Source organism: Gobio gobio, assembly GCF_949357685.1.
Source record: "Gobio gobio genome assembly, contig: scaffold_131, whole genome shotgun sequence".
Taxonomy (NCBI): Eukaryota; Metazoa; Chordata; class Actinopteri; order Cypriniformes; family Gobionidae; genus Gobio; species Gobio gobio.
Window position 1 is genome coordinate 7271 of NW_027645693.1, and position 11971 is coordinate 19241.

Consider the following 11971-nt stretch of genomic DNA (forward strand, 5'->3'; position numbering starts at 1 on the left):
TCCTTATTTTATTTTCCAGGTATCATTACATGCTTGGCCTGTGTTTTCATTGCATTTCCAATTTTGACCAGCATGGGTCGCCATTTGTGTGTGTTTTGTGCATATCTCGCATGCATTTCTGAATTACAGTGTGCGATTCTGGATCTGATTTCACTCGATATAACGGAAATTCAAGCTCTTTTCGGGAAAGACGGCCGGATCATTTTTAGATGACCATTTATGTATTATTATTATTATTATATTTATAGACAGGATCATTTCAGGCATGTTAACACAGCTTTATCATTTCAAAGTTTCTGTTATGGCATCTGTTAATGTTGTGAATTCTCCATGTTCAGCATAATAACCGGAGATGCGCGCAGAATCAGCGCTGCACGTTACAGAATATTGCGCAACATGCGCAGCTTACGCTCATTTAGTAGACTGAGAATATGCGTAGCGCTAGTCGCTGGATTGCTCGCACTTTAAGGACATTGTTTGAGTAATGTACAAGTAAGTCCAGTGTTATTTGAATATTAATGTTGTATTACAAGTGTATTCGTTGCAGATACTGTTTATAAGTTTTATTCGTTTATATTCATGCAATCTATTTATCTCACGTGAGTTATGCCCCAGATAGCAAAAAATATCGGCACGACTTCTTTTTGCCGCCGGCCCTAAGCTGTCGGCTATAGGTGCGTCCCGCTGGCGGTGATGAAACGTTTGCCGCCGAATACGTCACTCCCATTTCTTGCGAGATGCCGCGGCCGACTAGCCGGCGGGCCGCCGGCTTCATTTTCCCTGGCGGTTGCCTCCGCCTAATGGACCGCGGCCGGCTGGCGGCAAGCCGCTTTGATATACAAGGATTTCTACTCTCAAATTCGACCAGCCACGTTGGCTATGTTTGGCTTGTTGGGAAATAGAGTGGAACTGACAGCATTTTAACTAGTTCTCACATTTGAAGCGATTATAAAATCATAATAGCCTATAGGCCTATGTGAATTATATCAAATATTAGTTTTTTTTGCTCCAAAGCCATTAGGGTTTATAACAGATTCTTGACTCTTGATTCCATGATAAGGTTAGGTTTAGGAAATTACATTTAAATTTTCACTTGATTATTTGCATGTCGAGTGTGTTTAAACAGTGTTGGTCAATTTGACCCATAATGGATGTAATACTTTTTTTTTTTTTAGCATAATAGGAGGGTTAAGAAAGTTTGAAAGTTCATTTTAGGATAACACTTATTTTTGTATTGCCCTTTTTTCTATTTCTTTTTGGACTGACTTTAAAATAGACATGACAAAAAATTTGAACTAACTTCATGACATTTTACTTTGTTTTCAAAACCCATATTTTTCTGAAAAACAAAAATATATTATTAATTATTTAGGAAAAATTCTACATTCATAAGACAAGAATAACTCAAAAGAAGCCCTCTAATATTACCTCTTATAAAGCTGATTTTTACAATATTTGAAACCCTCTCAAACATGAGGTCGCAAAACAAAAAGCTTACAAAAACAGAAACCTGAAAGCTTTTCAATTTCATGTGACTGCCTTAATATTATAAAGTATTTTCTATCTCAGAATTCTTATTTTTATTATTTATTTTATATACAGTGTTACATTTGTTGTTATTCTTTGTTCTACATATTCGGAACTGTACCACAATGCTTTATTATTTTTATTTTTCTCTCATTGTACTTTTTGTATTGTACTTGTCTATACATGTACTAATTTAAATAAAAATAAAATAAAAAAAAAACAGAGAAGTACCTCCACCGGCCGAGAGGGGCAGTATACCTAAAAAAGGCGGAAGACAAACCGGTAAAACATACAGATTTACCAACAGCGGCCGCTCATCACATGGTTTTAGTATTTGAAGAGAGGAGATCAGAAAATATCCTCGACTACGAGCGTTTAAGTAAGTACATGTTTCCTTTTTGTGTCACACAATATTATGTTCATTTTTGATGTATATACCGGTTGGTTGTTTTAATTAGTTTGTTCAGACACGCACGCTGATATAGTGCACAATGCACAGTGTTAGCTAACACGTGCTGTTTCGCCTTTTTTACACACTGAGTTCAAGCATGTTGGTCCGTGTACTTGGTGGCCAACGGATTTTCGTTTTAAAAGGAAAAAAACAAAAACGATAAACGGCTTGTTTCCCAATTTCCATTAGTAAATAGGAAAAAAAAAATGGAAAACAATCCATTTTTCTTTTTTTCTTTTGATATTAAAAGACGGAAAACGGAAAACAATCTCATTATCCGATTGTGTTTATAGATGGAAATCAGAAATCAAAATATGACCAGTTTAAGAGAATGGCTCCTTTATTCGTTTTTTCGTTAAAAAAAAAACGAAAAAACGAGATTTCGGCTTGATTTTTCGTTTTTCGTTTCACGGGTAAAAAATGGATAAATGACTTCAAAATTCGTTTTCCACATGTGGGTGGTCATGAGACGCCCTTTTCCGCTGATTGGTCAAGCAAACCTGAGCATGTGACGTCATCAGCCCTTCCCCAGTTCTGTGTAACAAAATAATAGTCTTCTTAAACTGTACAGGGCATGGGCTTTCTTCTGTGCAACTTAACGCGTTTCACAGAAAAAGTTATATCAGAAATATGAAATATTAATCTGCACCCAGCCTGATTTATTTAGCTGTGTGGAGTAGGCTAAATATGTGTGGTGAAGCTGCGCAAGACAGCGAAGAGCGGGTGTGACCATGCAATGTTCAGACAAGTGTTATACGCAGCAGTCATAACTTTTCTTTACAATACGCTCGGTTTTGGATAAGGGATGGTCATTGCAAATACTGTAGGCCTAATACATATCGGCAGAGGGTGGGTAGCATGATGGTGATTTTAAATTTTACTGTAACTGTAATCATAGCCGCGAGCGAGAGAGAGAGTAGACAGCGAGGAGATGATTGACTGGACGATATAGCGGAGGCAAGCGCAAGATAACTTTTGTTAATAAAAAATATTGATTTGTTTAATGTAAGAGTTTGTCTTTGTTTTATTGTTGTTGTTTTCAATCAAATAGGCCTAATAGTGAACCACAAACTGAGCATTCGTTTTAAAGGGGAATTTCCAAAGATTTTTTATATATTAATGTGAGTATTTTGTGTCATCGTTTTTTTAAATAAAAGTTTAATATAGCCTACGTAGGGTTTTTTTTTATTGTAGGCCTAGGTTATTGGTCACGACACAATAAAGTACTCTTTTCATCACATACCGCCACAGCAAAAACTGCACATTGCAACCAGTTTCTCAGAAAATAGTTTGATGCGATATGATTCCAAATTTAGGGGGCCAGAGGGGGGGCCAAGCTTGTTGACTTTCAGCAGATAATGTGCAGCCACAAAGCGCAAATGCCTCAGGAATGGTTTGAGGAGCACAACAACGAATTTGAGGCGTTGACTTGGCCTCCAAATTCCCCAGATCTCAATCCAATCGAGCATCTGTGGCATGTGCTGAACAAACAAGTCCGATCCATGGAGGCCCCACCTCGCAACTTACAGGACTTAAAGGATCTGCTGCTAACTAACATTGGTGCCAGATACCACAGCACACCTTCAGGGGTCAGTCCATGCCTCGACGGGTCAGGGCTGTTTTGGCAGCAAAAGGGGGACCAACACAATATTAGGGAGGTTAATATTATTTCATAATGTTATGCCTGATCAGTGTATATTTTCTTGATAAATGCAGGATTAATGTTAACAAGTTAATTAATCATTTGAAATTTCCTCACTGGCACATCCCTATTCTTAACCCTCTATGGAATGCATTCTACCAATTAAATATTTTAGTAGTAGCCTATGATAGTAGCATAAATACTATGATTTCAGTATTTATTTTAAGTGTTTATTGTAGTTAAATTGTATTTATGTATAAATAAATGTCTTATTTTCTAAAAATGTATATGTTAATACATTTACAGAAAAAGCAATATAGTGTTAGCTCTTCCATGTGATGATAGTGATGATGAGTTAGCCATTTTAGGTTAAGGTTATATGGATCTACTTATTTTTGGTTTGCATGACTTCCAAGTATATAAATCTATCAATTTCTAAAAGAAATGTGCATTTAAATAGAAGAGAAAATCATAATTTTATAGATGCCATTTAGCAACGTTAAAGTTGGATATTTTCCCACTGATTAATTGTGACAACACCATAACTTGTGTTATCCATACATTTATCAAGAAAAGATTTGTCAATGACGTTCAGCAGCTGTAGTGGTTATTTTGATCTTCCTCCACTCTTTGAACAAACATTAACATTATTCGTTAACAAAACGAATAAGCAAATTACATGATACACCCGCATACCATGAATTTCCAGCATTACCAGCATTACCATTTTTAGTGAAAATTACAAAACTACAAAAAAATTGTAGGCCTACAATAAAAAAAAAACCCTACGTATATTAAACTTTTATTTAAAAAAACGATGACACAAAATACTCACATTAATATATAAAAAATCTTTGGAAATTCCCCTTTAAAACGAATGTTCAGTTTGTGGTTCACTATTAGGCCTATTTGATTGAAAACAACAACAATAAAACAAAGACAAACTCTTACATTAAACAAATCAATATTTTTTATTAACAAAAGTTATCTTGCGCTTGCCTCCGCTATATCGTCCAGTCAATCATCTCCTCGCTGTCTACTCTCTCTCTCGCTCGCGGCTATGATTACAGTTACAGTAAAATTTAAAATCACCATCATGCTACCCACCCTCTGCCGATATGTATTAGGCCTACAGTATTTGCAATGACCATCCCTTATCCAAAACCGAGCGTATTGTAAAGAAAAGTTATGACTGCTGCGTATAACACTTGTCTGAACATTGCATGGTCACACCCGCTCTTCGCTGTCTTGCGCAGCTTCACCACACATATTTAGCCTACTCCACACAGCTAAATAAATCAGGCTGGGTGCAGATTAATATTTCATATTTCTGATATAACTTTTTCTGTGAAACGCGTTAAGTTGCACAGAAGAAAGCCCATGCCCTGTACAGTTTAAGAAGACTATTATTTTGTTACACAGAACTGGGGAAGGGCTGATGACGTCACATGCTCAGGTTTGCTTGACCAATCAGCGGAAAAGGGCGTCTCATGACCACCCACATGTGGAAAACGAATTTTGAAGTCATTTATCCGTTTTTTACCCGTGAAACGAAAAACGAAAAATCAAGCCGAAATCTCGTTTTTTCGGGTTTTTTTAAACGAAAAAACGAATAAAGGAGCCATTCTCTCAAGGTCCGTGTACGTTTTGATCGTTTGATTTTCTATTTGAAATGAAATAAGCAGAAATTAGAAAATGGCTCCTTTATTCGTTTTTTCGTTTTAAAAAAAAACGAAAAAACGAGATTTCGGCTTGATTTTTCGTTTCTCGTTTCACGGGTAAAAAACGGATAAATGACTTTAAAATTCGTTTTCCACATGTGGGCGGTCATGAGACGCTCCTTTCCGCTGATTGGTCAAGCAAATCTGAGTATGTGACGTCATCAGCCCTTCCCCAGTTCTGTGTAACAAAATAATAGTCTTCTTAAACTGTACAGGGCATGGGCTTTCTTCTGTGCAACTTAACGCGTTTCACAGAAAAAGTTATATCAGAAATATTAAATATTAATCTGCACCCAGCCTGATTTATTTAGCTGTGTGGAGTTGGCTAAATATGTGTGGTGAAGCTGCGCAAGACAACGAAGAGCGGGTGACCATGCAATGTTCAGACAAGTGTTATACGCAGCAGTCATAACTTTTCTTTACAATTCGCTCGGTTTTGGACAAGGGATGGTCATTGCAAATACTGTAGGCCTAATACATATCGGCATATGGGTAGCGATGATGGTGATTTTAAATTTTACTATAAATATATTTTGTCATCCGTATTTTTTTTAAATAAAAGTTTAATAGGCTATATATAGGTTTTTTTTTTATTGTAGGCCTACATTTTTTTTGTAGTTGAGTTTTCATTAAAAATGGTAATGCCGGTAATGATGGAAATTCATGGTATGCGGGTGTATCATGTAATTTGCTTATTCGTTTTGTTAATAACGATATATATAATAATAGTATATAATGTTAATAATGTTTGTTTTGTTCAAAGAGTGGAGGAAGATCAAAATAACCACTACAGCTCCTGAACGTCATTGACAAATCTTTTCTTGATAAATGTATGGATAACACAAGTTATGGTGTTGTCACAATTAATCAAAATATCCAACTTTAACGTTGCTAAATGGCATCTATTAAATTATGATTTTCTCTTCTATTTAAATGCACATTTCTTTTTACAGTTTTCTCTATTTTTCCAACAAAAATAGCTTCAAACAATGACTCTGTGTGACTAACAGGATAGAGTAGGCGCCCTCATTATGCCTCATAAGATTCCATAATAGAATTTTGGATAATAATGGAATATCGCGAGCGGGCGCGCCTTGCGTGGGTGCCGGCGATTCGACAGCAAAACGCACGTCCTTGACGCGTGGTTTAGCCTACCACAAAAACGCGCTTTCTTAACATGGGCTTCGGGGTCAAGGAAAACGCGTTAAGAACGCGCGCTTAGGCTATGGTAAATCAAGCATCGAGGACGCGCGCAATGAGTCGGACAAAACGCATGTTACTAATGTGTAGCCTACACAGGTAAACCAAACAGGCAGTGCAAACTTGTGTTTGAAGTATCCAAACAGACTAAAGAACGTGCGCTTTGGTGTTTTCAAAATTGCATGCTCACTTTTTAGGGCACACCTCTTATAAAGTAAAGTTACATATTGTTGACCATCTTTTTAAGTAATTACACTATTTACCACGATACACTATGGCTGTTATAAGAATTAAATGAAATCAATATCAACAAAATCTATCTTACCATTTATCAAAATCCACTTGCACTGTAATTACAATTGCCTAAATAATGTAGGCTAATGAGATTTTTAGATTTATGTTCTAAATATAATATTTTAATTATAGAAATATGAAATTTTGGGAAACATTTTATTATTCCAGGCCTATGAAATTATAAAACTGCCAGTAGCTATAGTTGGCAGCGTAATGGATTCTAGAATCATCCAACTGTTCAAAAACGCTGAATTATGCAAGAAAGAAACCTATACTTTGTTTGAAGCTATTTTTGTTAGAAAAATAGAGAAAAACTGTAAAAAGAAATGTGCATTTAAATAGAAGAGAAAATCATAATTTAATAGATGCCATTTAGCAACGTTAAAGTTGGATATTTTGATTAATTGTGACAACACCATAACTTGTGTTATCCATACATTTATCAAGAAAAGATTTGTCAATGACGTTCAGGAGCTGTAGTGGTTATTTTGATCTTCCTCCACTCTTTGAACAAAACAAACATTATTAACATTATATACTATTATTATATATATCGTTATTAACAAAACGAATAAGCAAATTACATGATACACCCGCATACCATGAATTTCCATCATTACCGGCATTACCATTTTAAATGAAAACTCAACTACAAAAAAAATGTAGGCCTACAATAAAAAAAAAACCTATATATAGCCTATTAAACTTTTATTTAAAAAAAATACGGATGACAAAATACATTAATAAATAAAAAATCTTTGGAAATTCCTCTTTAAAACGAATGCTCAGTTTATGGTTCACTATTTTGGTTCATTTTTTATTAAAAAAAGTTATCTTGCGCTTGCCTCCGCTGTCGTCCTGTCAGTCATCTCCTTGCTTCGCGGCTCTGATTACAGTTATAGTAAAATTTAAAATCACCATCATCGCTACCCATATGCCGATATGTATTAGGCCTACAGTATTTGCAATGACCATCCCTTGTCCAAAACCGAGCGAATTGTAAAGAAAAGTTATGACTGCTGCGTATAACACTTGTCTGAACATTGCATGGTCACCCGCTCTTCGTTGTCTTGCGCAGCTTCACCACACATATTTAGCCTACTCCACACAGCTAAATAAATCAGGCTGGGTGCAGATTAATATTTAATATTTCTGATATAACTTTTTCTGTGAAACGCGTTAAGTTGCACAGAAGAAAGCCCATGCCCTGTACAGTTTAAGAAGACTATTATTTTGTTACACAGAACTGGGGAAGGGCTGATGACGTCACATACTCAGATTTGCTTGACCAATCAGCGGAAAGGGGCGTCTCATGACCGCCCACATGTGGAAAACGAATTTTGAAGTCATTTATCCGTTTTTTACCCGTGAAACGAGAAACGAAAAATCAAGCCGAAATCTCGTTTTTTCGTTTTTTTTTAAACGAAAAAACGAATAAAGGAGCCATTTTCTAATTTCTGCTTATTTCATTTCAACTAGGAAATCAAACGATCAAAACGTACACGGACCTCTCAAACTGGTCATATTTTGATTTCTGATTTCCATCTATAAACACAATCGGATAATGAGATTGTTTTCCGTTTTCCGTCTTTTAATATCAAAAGAAAAAAAGAAAAATGGATTGTTTTCCATTTTTTGTTTTCCTATTTACTAATGGAAATTGGGAAACAAGCCGTTTTTCGTTTTTGTTTTTTTCCTTTTAAAACGAAAATCCGTTGGCCACCAAGTACACGGACCCATGTTCTACATGTTAAAATGTATCTAGCTACTGTAGGTAAGTTAGCCAAAGCTTTACATCTAGAAAGACTTAAGTTTAACTTTTGGTGTTTTCTAACAAAACAGAATGATGTATATAGGTATTTAAATTATTTTGTTAGTCCGAACAAGCATGCTGCTAGGTCAGTTTTAGCAAGTGTTAGCTAACATGTGCTGTGTTGCTACTGTTCTTCTAGCATTTAAGGTCATTTATGAGTTATTTCTCTGAACTGCTGTACTTTTTATGTTTGAGGACAATGTAGTTTACTTGAATCACTACACTGAATGAATACATTTTACTGTTCCACATTTGGCTGACCAGTTTTTCCCCCCACAGCATAGCTACTGTATATTCTGTATATAACGTTAACAATGCGGTTTTGTTCACATTTTCTTGCAGATACCTTGACCAGAGCACAATCGGTTATCTTCATCCAAGTGACCTACTATTGGACAATCGTTTTGGCTTTCAAGGTAAATAAATTGTTAGTCACAATGTCTAGTTACTGGGCTATAAGGAGAAGAATATTGAAAGGAGTTGAGATGGACAAACAGGAAATTGCAGATGTTGGAAACTTTAACAGTATGGAAAATTGTGCCTGTAGTTGTTGTTTTATATATATATATATATATATATATATATATATATATATATATATATATATATATATATATATATATATATATATATATATATATATATATATATATATATATATATATATATATATATATATATATATATATATATAATTAAAATATTTTTTATGTAGATTTCCAGAATGAGAACCAAGCCCTGAGGGAAAGCAATGCACAAGCAGGTGAGAACATGCACTCTTTCTTAAATTTTACTTTTTTGACTGTGATGTAGGTCCAAAATTACCAAATGCCTTTCATTTTGTAGCTTCGGATGACAGCGGCTCACTTCATGAGCAGGTGAAGCAAGTTGGGACAATGTTGACGACGTTTGCTCGTACTGGGCAATCAGGTACAACTTGCAAACAACACCTGTGGTTGTTGGTTTAATTCCCACTGGGGCCACCTGTACATGTAGTAGACCTAGTTGTAAATGTCATAGTTTAGTAGTTGAGGGACCAGGACTGACTGCTTTATTCTTTTATTCTGTGAACCCCTGTAGGTGCAGATCAGACCCTAATGCTGCGACGTCTTGGAGAGTTTGGCGATGTTGTGCGTAGCATGGACAACAAAATGGACACTATGCTGCAACATTTCAGTGCCAATGTGTCTTTTGGAGAGTTATCCCTGCCAGGGGGTCTGTTACTCCCCCTAGACAACCCATTTGGCGTTGCTTGACAACAGTTTGAGGCAGGATAAAGAGCTCCAGTAAGTGTGCTGATTTTGTTTATAATGCTGTAGGGTAATCTAAAAAGTAAAATTTAAGATTGTACACTGCATATTCTACAGTCTGAATCCACAGCCTGTCACATTTTTATATTTATGTATGAGAAGCTTCAGAGATATGTAATTTGTAACACTTTTTTGTATTTTCAGCTTCGGTTTTTGGCAATCAAATGTGGGAGGGACCTAAAAACAACCGTGTGGCGAATACTTCAGAGTATCTTCTCTAATCACCTTTCCATTAATACAACCTGGACGGGTGTAGGGGATAAAGCATGTTTTAGAGACATGTTCCTGAAGACCATTGTTCAAAGTAATATATATAAATATATAAATTTGTTATATATTTAAGTAGATGTGTGTGGCCTTATGACATTCACATGGAATGACAGATCTGTATTTTCTACAGGAGCCATCCGGAAGAACCCGGCAACCCAGGATGCCACTGATGAGGCGGTCCAGGTTAACGTTATGCGTTACCTGAAAGGAGCATCTGATCGTGAAGGCGGAAAAAGACGCCGCACAGCTGAGAGGGACCCACAGCCGACCTCTTACACCTAGGCTGACTACTGACACCTGGAACCCTTTCTTTATCCTGCAGTCAGTAACATCAAGACCCCTAAAGAAGCCAGAAGTTTCAGGCTACACTCACCCAATCCACACTGTTCACTGTGGAAATTACTGTGGAAATTTTTATTCCCTGTGACCCTGCCTTGAAGGCAGCTCCTTGGATAGATATGGGATGGCGAGGTTGTTTGTCCTTTATATAGGCGCACAAGAAATCACTGAAGATAAGCCAATTTGCGCTGCCTCATTCTGGAGGTCGGGGAAAACCGGAGAACCCATAGTCAGGCTTGTTATAATGTTCTGTTCTACTACTGTTCTATTCTTCTCCAGAGCTTTACTCTAAATTATTACCATTTATCCTATTGTTAGAAATGGCTTGTTAAATGTGATGTTATACCTCGATTTATTTGGTATCCTGCACATTCTTTGGTACCAAATATCCTCATTATTTGATATAATATTTAATGGTAATTCTTTTCATCCCAGAGCTGACCTATTTGTTATTAACAAATATTGTAAGTGTTATAATTTGCTTGTAAGGCTGTTTTTTTTTTTTTTAAACCAAAATTTAATTGGAAACATGCAGGTTCTTTAGTAAAAATGTTTTTTGTTATTTATAGGCCTATTTAAGCTTATTTATTGTCTGTTATATTTCATTTATATTATCTTGTATCATTGACAGTTAATGTACTTTGAAATGTGGAATAAAAATGCCAAATGGGAATTTATCTGGTTTGTTCAATTATTATCCATCATAAACTGCATGTTACAAATATATGAATAATAAATAAATATATATTATTTATTACACAATAAGCGGAGGCAGATCGCTCGAAAATAGCGTTTGCCTCCGACGGGCCGCCTTTTGGTATAAAGGCGGCGGAACGGCGGTTTGCCTGCGGGCCGGCGGCGGTACGAAGGCGGTAGGAAGCCGGCTGCCGCTTGCCGTCAAACGTGTTTGCGATTACGCAATTCTGACGCTTCTACAGCCGCCGGATCACCGCCGGTGGTCCGCCGACTCATTGCTATCTGGGGCGCTGAATCATTGACGTCAATCCTTTGAAGTTTAATATAGCGATCGCTATCACTTGAATGAGGATGAAGACACTTTATGTTGAGTTTATTTATATCACTTAAGTGATTTATATGTTAATTATTATTTCTCTTTAACTGTTCTAGATCAACCTTCCACATGTCCATCTGTGTTGATACAAAGCAATCATTAAAAGGCTATCATCTATCCATGACTCTGAGTTCTCTGACAAGAACACTGTGGCGGTCAGTGCACATTGATCCAGATATATCCTAATTTAGAACAGTTAAAGTAACGGGTTTTGGGTCAAAAATCACAGTTCATCATTCCAGATAATTTACCTCAAGCACGTAACAATGGAGAAGCATTTCCATTGGCTGCAGTCTGCCGGTATTGGCCAATCAGAAAAGTTGACATTGTGC

General features: G+C 36.3%; 1 long non-coding RNA gene across 1 annotated transcript; it reads left to right on the top strand.

Moving 5' to 3' along the window:
- The first annotated feature begins 670 nt into the window (after nt 1-670).
- Nucleotides 671-11243, top strand: LOC307122412. Its single transcript, XR_013816038.1, has 7 exons — nt 671-1906; nt 8991-9064; nt 9364-9411; nt 9495-9578; nt 9729-9934; nt 10103-10262; nt 10359-11243. It is a non-coding gene; the product is annotated as an uncharacterized lncRNA (long non-coding RNA).
- Nucleotides 11244-11971: the final 728 nt, after the last annotated feature.